The 11,102-nt window shown below is 41.6% G+C and overlaps 1 pseudogene; it reads left to right on the top strand.

Annotated features, from left to right (window-relative positions):
* Nucleotides 1-252: 252 nt before the first annotated feature.
* Nucleotides 253-388, top strand: LOC146399844 (U1 spliceosomal RNA; annotated as a pseudogene).
* Nucleotides 389-11,102: the final 10,714 nt, after the last annotated feature.

Here is an 11,102-nt window from a genome sequence, read left to right as displayed (position 1 = left end):
ACCAACCCTGTGAAGGAGTTATTATTACCAATTTTAACCCCATGAAAATAAGCCAAAGTATGGAAAAATTTATATATCACTATGTTATTATAACAATGTAAGTAGGAGTAAAAAAAATAAAACGTTTTCACCACCACCACTAAAAAAAAAAAAAAGAGAGAAAACTTAAATGATTCAAAATCAAGAATTTAAGTGAAACTATTCCATGGAATTGATACTTTTACTAAAGTGTTCTTAAAGATATGTAATGATATACTTGCCTGGCAGGGGAGATACCATGATCATGAAGGTGGTTTTCCCAGGGCGAGACTTATCCATTGCACTCCAGATGTGCTGACCCCTGCGATTTCCCCAAATGTGGGAAACTCGACTGCCTAATTTGTGCGGTGAAAAAAAAAAGATATGTAATGACAGACCATACATGTCTTAGTCTGCTATTGCCTCAATAAAGCTGCAAAGCTGCAAAACAGACAAGTACTCATACAATATACAACAGTAAGCCTTTTTTCCCCATGCACATGTTTGCAGATTTGCTGGGATGTGACTCTGCTTTTGGCTTCAGATAAATTGACTTTGGTTGTGGGCTCAAGTATGATGCACTGTATTCATTTTGGAGCCTGGGTTGAGGGATGTCTGCTACCAGGGGAAGCTCTTCTCATGGTAGACCCGGGAATGCAAGAAGGCCAGGGGGCACAAGGACAAGATTCACTGCATAGCACATTTTAAACTTCTGCTTGCTGAATGTCTGCTAACTTCTCATTGGCTGAAGCAAGTCATATGACTGAGCTTTAAAGTTGAGGAGTGGGGAAGCATCCTCTACCTGCCATGAGAAAGTGGCAAGAATGCATATGCACAATTCTTTCACAGGATAATAAAGAATTGGCAGCAATAATTCAATCTATCAAAGTCTGGTTTCCCATATTGCTATTCACATCACTGCCACATATATTCACCCCATCCCAACACCACCCCCTCATCCCACTCCATGATGGCATGAGGCTAGAGAGACAGCATCTCTGGATTGACATCAACCCCTGGTGTGATTCCTCTTGGTCTAGAGACCTTTGAACTTAAACGACAAGTTTTTTCCCCTCCCACGTCCAACATACAAAAGCAGAACCAAACGAGATGACCACAGACAGCCCCATTCTAATAGGGGAAGAGTGAGAAGCATATAGTAGTCATGGGTTTATGGCAGTTGTGAAATCCTGGTAGGCACATGTTGCCAGGTTCCCCTACCCGAGGGAAGGGAGTGTCCTTGGACCAGATCCCATTACTGCTCCCTGGGAGAAACTTCCCAGACTCAGTCTGATTTTCCCTCCAGCTCTGTGTGCCCCTCTTTGGGAGGTCCTTCTTTGCCAAAGCTCCCCCTTGACTACCTCTGAAGACAGCTTTGGGGAATATGCCCCATTTGGTAGCTGAGCAGACTACTTCCTGGCTGAAGAAAGTTGGGAGAAGAGGAGTCCAGAGATATTTTTATATCTCAAAGAGTCAAAAGTCACTTTTGGTTCAAGCTCTCACATAAGTTCTCAATACAGTTTAATTTTTCATTCCTGCAAACCCTAGGACTTCTGAGCTCTGTTCACTCTCAGTTCTGTTTGAAAACCAGCCATGTTTTTCCTCTGAACTCATTTCTGACAGTACCTCTTCAAGTGCAATTAGCAGCAACCCATTTTATCAACATTGTGCACTGTACTTGCCCATGATGCCAACTTTATCAAGTCCATTTTCTTGGGTTTTTTTTTTTTTTTCCTTTTTTCTCTTTAGGACTGCACCTGAGGCATATGGAGGTTCCCAGGCCAGGGGTCCAATTGGAGCTGCAGCTGCTGGCCTGCACCACAGCCACAGCAACCAGAGATCCCTTAGCCACATCTGTAACCTACACTGCAGCTTGTGGCAAAACTGGATCCTTAACCCACTTAGTGAGGCCAGGGATCGAACCTGCATCCTCATGGATACTAGTCAGATTCTTAACCTGCTGAGCCACAATGGGAACTCCTCAAGTCCATTTTCTGTATTTGGGTGTATTCCAAAAAACAATTATAATAGATGTTTCACTACTAAATAACAGGGGTCAACATTTTTCTGGTCTCATGACAATTTCCTTGTTGCCTGCTCCCTAGTCTCAAAGCTGATGGTGCATATTTGGGGATTTATTATGGCAACACCCCGTTTCCAGTACTTACTTTAGTCTAATTCAGCTATTGCCACAGTAACTCTGAATAATAAACAACTGCAAAATCTCAGAGGCATGCAGCAATAAGCATTGATTTCTCACTTAGGTAAGTTGGCTGGGGTTTGTTTCAGCTCCCAGCTGAGTGGAAGCTGGGCTTAGGTGGTGGCCTTGAGTTGGGTTCATGCCTGCTCCACTTGTGATGGTTCTGTAGCCCCAGCTGAATGAGCTCTTCTCGTGATGTATAACCACGTTGTGAGAGAACAAACCCAGCCACGTCAGCACATTCCAAACCTCTGCTGGCATCATATCGTACTGTCTTTTTATTCTGCATTTTGATGCTTTGGTGGTTTTGCTGACCCTGGAGGGACTGCCCCTCCCAGAGCAGCTAATTCCTAGAGATGGCAGGCTAGTTTCCTAGCATGCCTTTCACATGCAAACCAATACAGAGGCCATACCCTCAACCATCCCCTTTCGGCAGCTCTTACTTTCCTAGCCAATATTCCCTGCTCTCATTACCCCAGGGCCAGGTACTAGACCCCCAGCAACAGTCCCTACATCACTGAGCCCATTGAAGCTATTAAAAATAGCTAATCCTGCTTACCCTGCTTTGCTCATTCCTTCCCACAGAAACCACACAAAGGCCCACATTTTCCCTTTGTTCCCTCTGCCTCCCGGCTGACCTTGGTACTTCCTTGTGTGGCCTGTGGTATCCCATGCCTCCTTTTCTTGAGATCTGTGAGTGAACAAACTATCTTTTTTTTTTTTTTTTTTAGGGCCACACCCTTGGCATATGGAAGTTCCCAGGCGAGGGGGCGAATCAGAGCTGCAGCTGCCAGCCTACACCAGAGCCACAGCCACAGAACATGGGATTTCAGCTGTGTCTCGCCAGAGCTGGTGGCAACACCAGATCCTTAACCCACTGAGCAAGGCCAGGGATTGAACCCACATCCTCATAGACGCTGTGTTGGGTTCTTAACCCACTGAGCCACCATGGGAACTCTATCTTTTCAATGGCCCTTACCTCTGTCCTGTTGACCTTGCCATACCTGCAAAATAATGAATCCTGCATTTTAAAACTCCTGACCACCAATATCCCTTTGACCAGTTTAAGTTACTTGGCCAAGCTCAATGTCAAAGTGTGGGCAAGTACTCTGAGCCTACCAGCCTTGGCAAGAATGAAAGCATGTCTCCAGGAGAAGAGTGCGAAGGACAGGACACTGTCTACCAGAGTGGCAAGAGCGTGGATTTCTAGTAGAATCTATTAGAGGAATTAAAGTGAAGAATCGGGACTCCTAATTCAACCTGCCAAAACTGAGATATGCCATATGATTTCAAATAGATAAAAATGAATCTATGCAAGGAAGGAGCTCAAAATAAATACATGTAAATGTTAATAGGGTATACTTTGGGGTACTAGGACTATGTATGATTAAAAGTATTCTTTCCTCCTCTATCTTACCAATTGTCTTTCATGAGAATATATGCTCATAAAAATTTTATTTTTATTTTATTTTATTTTTGCTTTTTAAGGCCACACCTGCGGTATATGAAAGTTCCCCTGCTAGGGGTTGAATCAAATCTATAGCTGCTGGCCTACGCCACAGCAGATACAAGTTGTGTCTGTGACCTACCCCACAGCTCACGGCAATGCCGGATCCTTAACCCACTGAGCAAGGCCAGGGATTGAACCATCATCCTCATGGATACCAGTCAAATTCGTTAGTGCTGAGCCACACCAGGAACTCCAATATATTCACATAAAAATTTAAAAGATCCAATATTAACTAGATGCTGAGTCTTCTAAGTATTAAAATCGCTTGAAGATTTCTGCTTAAGATCAGCAATGGTACTGAACACATGGGTAAGGAGGATTTGCTGCTGATTCCACCTGTGACAATAGAAAGGTTTCTAAGACCAGGGAACCATGAAGGGTCTGGCATGGCTCAGCCTCTTTTCATTTGCTACTGAACATGTTGCTGCACAGACCACCAGCACTGGGATTACTTGGACATTTGCTAGAAATACATACTTCAGGTGGATTATATGCACATTCAAATTTGAGATGCACTGGTCTATTCCACACTGTTTATCATAACATCATTTAAAGTGGACATATTTTTACTTCATAATTCAAAGTGGTTGATAGTTATCATTGTTTTAAAATTAAAACAGGCAGTAAGACAGGTGAACAACTTGGGTAAGACAGGTGAACAGAATGACTGGCCCAATGACCAAGTACCAAAAATTTTCACCCCATAGAAATTATTTATTCAATCTATAATATTTAGTGATTGCAAGTTTGATGTGGGCCCCTATTCCAGCAGCATTTCCCCGCCCCCACGTTTTAACACAGAGCTGTAATTCTGGAAGGTATTGGATGTTACTAAGTGTCCCACTGTATGTTAATATGGCTGCAACAAATGACTACAGACGTGGTGCCTTAATACAACACACATTTATTATCTTACAGTTCTGGTGGTGAAAAGTCTGCAATGAGTGGGTCTCACTGGGCTGAAATCAAAATGGGATCAGGGCTGTTTTCCTTCTGGAGGCTCTAGGGGAGAACCAGTCCTTTCCCACCTCCAGCTTCTAAGGCTGCCTACATTCCTTTACCTTCCATCTGCAAAGGCAGCAATGGCCAGTTGAGTGTTTCTCATTCTGCCTTCCTTACCCTTTTTTTTTTTTTGTCTTTTAATTTTTTAATTTATTTTAAAATTAGTGAATTTTATTACATTTGTAGTTGTACAATGACCATCACAACCTGATTTTATAGTGTTTCCACCCCAAACCCCCAGCCCATCCCTCACCCTCCAACCTGTCTCCTTTGGAAACCATAAGTTTTTCAGTCTGTGAGTCAGTATCTGTTCTGCAAAGAAGTTCATCATGTCCTTTTTTTAGAGCCCACATGTAAGTGAAAGCATTTGATCTTGGTGTCTCCTTATATGGCTAACTTCACTTATGATAATTTCTGGGTCCATCCATGTTGCTGCAAATGCCGTTATTGCTTTCCTTTTAACGGCTGAGTAATACTCCATTGTGTATATGTATCACATCTTCTTTAGCCACACCTCTGTTGATGGACATTTAGCTTGTTTCCATGTCTTGGCTATTGTATGTAGTGCTGCAATGGACATTGGAGTACATGTATTTTTTGAGGCATGGTTTTCTCTGGATAGATACCCAGGAGTGGGATTGCTGGATCAAATGGTAATTCTATTTTTAGTTTTCTAAGGAATCTCCAAACTGTTTTCCACAGTGGTTGCACCAATTTACATTCCCATCAACAATGCAATAGAGTTCCCTTTTCTCCACACCCTCTCCAGCATTTCTTGTTTGTAGACTTTTTCATGATGGCCATTCTGGCCAGTGTAAGGTGGTATCTCATAGTGATTTTGATTTGCATTTCTCTAATAATGACTGATGTTGAACATCTTTTCATGTGTTTTTTGGCCATCTGTATGTCTTCTTTGGAGAACTGTCTGTTTATATCTTCTGCCCATTTTTCGATGGGATTTTTTTTTAGTATTGAGCTGCAAGAGGTGTTTATAAATTTTGGAGATTAATCCCTTGTCAGTTGCTTCATTTGCAAATATTTTCTCTCATTCTGTGGGTTGTCTTTTTGTTTTGTTTAGAGTTTCCTTTGTTGTGCAGAAACTTTTAAGTTTAATTAAGTCCCATTTGTTTATTTTTTTTTTTTTCTTATTGCCATTACTCTAAGTGGTGGATCTGAGAAGAAGTTGCTATCGGTTATGTTGGAGAGTGTTTGGCCTGTTTTCCTCTAAGAGTGTTATAGTGTCTGGTCTTCTATCTAGGTCTTTATCCATTTTGAGTTTATTTTTGTGTATGGTGTTAGGGAGTGTTCTAATTTCATTCTTTTACATGTGGCTGTCCAGTTGTCCCAGCATCACTTATTAAAGGGACTGTCTTTTCTCCACTGTGTATTAGTGCCTCTTTGCCATAGATTAGTTGACTGTAGGTGTGTGGGTTTAATTCTGGGCTTTTCTTCTCTCTTGTTCCCCTGAGCCACATTTCTGTCTTTGTGCCCGTACCATACAGTTTTGATGACTGTAGCTTTGTAGTACAGTCTGAAGTCAGGGAGCCTGATTCCTCCAGCTCCATTTTTTTTTTTCCTCTGGATGAATTTGGCTATCCTGGGTCTTTTGTGATTCCAAACAAACTTTAAGATATTTTGTTATAGTTCTGTGAAAAATGTCCTTGATAGTTTGATAGGGATTGCATTGAATCTCTAGATTGCCTTGGGTAGTACAGTCATTTTGATAATATTGATTCTTCCAATCCAGGAGCATAGTGTATCTTTCCATCTATTTGTGTCATCTTTGCTTACAACCAAATGCTGAAACCTTCAACCACATGGACTTTTTTGGTCTTTTTAGAGCTGCAACAGCTGCATATGGAGGTTCCCAGGCTAGGGGTCCAATTGGAGCTGTAGCTGCTGGCCTACACAATAGCAACACGAGATCTGAGCTGCATCTTTGACCTACACCACAGCTCACAGCAACAGTAGATCCTTAACCCACTGGAGCAAGGCCAGGGATTGGACCTGCATCCTCATGGATGCCAGTCAGATTCATTTCCGCTGAGCCACAACAGGAACCCCAGCCTTCTCTACTCTTAAAATGACTCTTGCACCTCCCAATTCTGCTTTTAAGGACCTGGGTGATTATACTGGGCCCACACAGATAATCCAGGATAACCTCCCTTCTTTAAAGTCAGCTGATTAGCACCCTTAATTCCCCTTTGCTGTGTAATGTCACAGGTCTTAGAACATGGACATCTTTGGGAGGCCATCCGTCTGCCTTTCAGTCTCATGAAATAGAGATTTGGTTATCACATAAATCTGTAAATTATATTTCCTTCCTGGAGTTTTGTGATGTTCATCAGCATGGTACAGTCTCTGAGAATTCTGAAGAAGCCTGTTTAACTTTGCCCAGACCAGGAACTCTTCTTTTTCTTGCGCATTTCATGAAGCTGAGCCTGAGAAATATAGTGAAATTCAGAGGAAAAAAAATCAAAGAACTCATTTCTGCCCTAAAGGAGTTGAAGAGAGCTTTTTACTTTTTTAATCATGTATTTCAAATTAATCCCAAATTCATTGGTGCTGAGGGAATGCAGGGCGGAAGAGTGAGCGAGGACAACTATGGAAATAAGAGGCCCTAATTACCAGGCTTCTAGTCCATTATAGGGCAACTCTGAGTGCAGCAGTGATTGTGGGAGTTGACATGTATTTCCATTTTCACCAGTGACATATTGCTATTATGAATAATTTAAAAAAATCTGTCCTGGTCTCTATAACTATTTCTTATATGTAAAATTGAGTTAACAGTATCCCTTTCATCTAATACAATTGTGGGGTTTTAATTAATGTTACAATGCTCTTTGGCATCTGTATGGAGAAAGAGTTATTCGATTTCAGCACCAAATATTATGATGGTAATAAGGACTAGTTCACCAATATTTCATCTTATGTACAACTTTTTTTTTCCACTAGTTTACTGTGTACTTTATCAATGGCTACATCCAGCATTATCCCTATAGTGAGAACTGAAACCTTCTTTCATCTTGTAGATATCTCATGTCAAAATCAAGAAATCCAAACTAGAGAAAGCTGTGTCTTGTTAAAAAAAAAAAAAAAAAAAAAAATTCCCAGAAAGCATTTTTTTTAATGTGATGAACATAATGATTGCTTACAATAAAAAAGCCTTGAAAGGCTTCACTTGTTCTAAGATTATTCATGCAGCAATTATGCTATTGATGACAATCTGTTTTTATGAGAATATATTATAAGCTATTCTGAACCCACTCAACAAAGCAGAGTCAAAAGCGTGCAGTCTTCCTCAGGACCTCTCTTGCCAACACACCTATTCATTTCCTTGATTAGAAAAAGCTAAAATCACAGACTTAAAAAAAAAAAGAGATAAAGTGCAAATCAGTTGGAATCTACATTGAAATGTAACTTGTAATTTTAAAGAATCACAAGAGAGAGAAATTGTTGGGTCCTCTGACATAGTTTGGATGATCTTATTTATCTTTGTACAAATACTGTGCATGCGAGCACTCATAGTGTGTGTACAGCATAAAGGAAGGGAACCTCCTTTTCTTTATAATTTGCCAAGAGCAAAAGGGCGTTCCTGTCTCTGATTTTAAATTTGACTTTGCATTGCTGTAGGTCTTCAAGTAACTACTCTTACTTCAAGTGAGTGTTATTATTTGAGTTCTTAAGCCTTTTGCTTCTTTCTGCAGAGTACGCAGCCTATTCATGGAAGTCACGTGAAATTATTGTGGTTTTATGTTGGATGGTCTAGACAAAAAGTAGAATAGCTTTTTTTTTTTTTTTTTTTTTTTTTTGCTTTTTAGGGACACACCTGCGGCCTTTGGAGGTTCCCAGGCTAGGGGGCGAAACAGAGATGTAGCCGCTGGCCTACCCCACAGCCACAGCAGCTCAGGATCCGAGCCACATCTGCAACCTACACTACAGCCCACCCCAACACTGGATCCTTAACCCACTGAGCGAGACCAGGGATCGAACCCACAACCTCATGGTTACTAGTCGGATTCATTTCCACTGTGCCATAACGGGAACTCCTGAATAGCATATTAAAAGAAGGTGTGCTTCCTGATCTTAAACAGGTTAAATCTCATCTTGTCTCACTCAAGTATGATCACAACATTAAACAGATTATGTCCACGTGGGCAGAGTAGAAGTGCCTCACTGAAGCTTCTATTGGACGTCATCATCCATGTTCATGGTCTGTAAAGTTTACTCGTTAGTGTATGAAAGATGCATTTTATCCTCAAGAGCAAAGATTTTGGCCTTATTTCTCTTCTTTCCTCTTCATTTTGACTTGTAGATATACTTTGGGTAAGTCCTTTGAAAACCCGTTTTAAAAAAAAAGGCTGGTTGAAGCTGCTGAGGGCAAACAAATTGACTACCATCCTGGTCTTCTTTGTAAACTGGGTTACAAAACTATTTGACTATGTGAATTAAATTTAAAAACAGGTGTAGAGGTCAGGATAAAGGAATGTGGCTAGAGAAAAGTAGAATGAAACCCAGTGTGAGATCACACTTAAAAGGCACCCTGCTTTTGTAGCGCCCTCAAGCAGGTCACTCTAGTAACACACAAGATTCAGGCTGACTGGGGTGAATACTCAGTAAAGGCAGGACATGCATTTGGTTTTCTACTTTGTAGCAGCCCAGGAAATGAGGGAAAATAACCTCTGATGAGAACCTCTTGAAGATTAAGGGAAGTCCACTAGCCAGAGCTGAATCACTCTCAACAAATGAGGCAAAAGGAGAGAATGAAACCGATTTTCTCTATGAGTTTTTCTCTGTCTTGGTCTCTGTTTCTGTTTCTCTTTTCCTCTCCCTCATTCTGGGATTGAGGCTGAGTCAGTGCAGCTGAATCCTCTGCAGTTAGAGGTGCTTAAGGTACAATGTTATTGTTCTCTGAATTGGGCTGTTCAATGAACAGAATTTTAAAATCCACTTACCTCTGTTATTTTCAGAAAGGAAGGGCGTGGTGTAGTTGATCATCTGAAAATATCATGGTAATACCATGTAATTTTATTTTTAGCTTTGAAATACAACCGTGGGACTTAAAACCCAGTATGCTACAACCAGTCACGACCAGCTGGCATTGCAGAAAACAGAAAGTCACCAGCCAAGCAAAAGCAAGAGCTAAGGGAAAGTCCTTGCTGACAGCTGATTGGCCTGCCCCGGTGGTAGAGGAGCTGTGTGTTCCTTACAACGCTGAGACAGCTATGGCCAGGGAACCCAGGGATTTCTATCATCAGGCGAAAGTGGCTCTTGATTTTGAATGCCCAGGGGTCAGTGGGTTTTGATGATGCGGAATCTTGTCCTGTTACTGGTTCTGTGACCCTGAGATATTACTTCCCCATTTCTCATCTATTTCCTCTCAATGTGAATTGGACTGGGAACCTTTAAAGTCCTTTCCAGGACCCAACGTTCAAGCGGGGCAGTCATATCCTCTCTACGTGCGTTAACATGGAATACATTTTTACCCTTCTGTAGCCAAACTGAATTCTCATAGTCCCTATTCCAAAGATGGGAGAGATAGACAGAGACAGAGAGAAATAGAAAGAGGGAGTAAACAATGAAGCAAACCACCATTTTATTTTGCCACTTCAGGGTACCTTATTTTCTTCTAGATAGAATTTAGTCTTTGGTAGAGTTACTCTGAATTTAAATTTAGTTGATTCAAAATTCAAGGTCTTTGTTAGGGTTGTCTTTTCCTCTCTAGGGCTGCGCCTTGTCTGCTTGTCTTTGCCGTGTTCCCCCCCCACCCCCATACTGCTTCTCCTCATGATGGTTTCTGGGTGCAAAGGGACACCTGTATGGACTGTGGGGTAGGCGGGTCTGGCCTGGGGTGGCCTCCACCTGATTGTCTCACACCACCAGTCCCTGCTCATCCTTCTGACAAGTACCAGCATCTGAGCTGGTGCCCATGGATGTAGTCACGCCATCTGATCTTCAGGCCCATGGACTTTGTGCCCTGGTTGTCCTGTTCCTGTGGGGGTCAGGAACTCAAAGGCTCTGTGCCTAATAAGCTATGTTCCATTTCTACTCCCCTGAATCTAAACTATGATGGCTTAGGACACAGGAGGATCTCTCTCTCTCTATGTGTCTTTTGGTGTCAAGCAGACTCTTCTTTCCTTGGGTCCTTCTATTTCTCCTTCCTGCCTCCTGATTGGGAGGAATGCTTTCTCTTGTTCGTTAGAATATCCTATTCTTATCATAGCGCACCTCTTATATCCTTCTATGTTTCCTGCTAAGCATCCTATATTCAAGTCCTCTAGGCTTTATGGCCTTGAAGTCTGAAAAAGTCTATTCCCCCTTGATTAACCAAGTTTAGCTCTTGCAAATTAGAAATAAAAGATCTGGCTCTCA

The sequence above is a fragment of the Sus scrofa genome, chromosome 9 (genome assembly GCF_054392235.1).
Source record: "Sus scrofa isolate SSC_HxYL_T2T_F1_AM1 chromosome 9, Sscrofa_HxYL_maternal_Yorkshire_Landrace_v2.0, whole genome shotgun sequence".
NCBI classification, from domain to species: Eukaryota; Metazoa; Chordata; class Mammalia; order Artiodactyla; family Suidae; genus Sus; species Sus scrofa.
The sequence above is the reverse complement of the archived record's forward strand: the minus strand, read 5'-3'. Positions and strand labels throughout refer to the sequence as shown.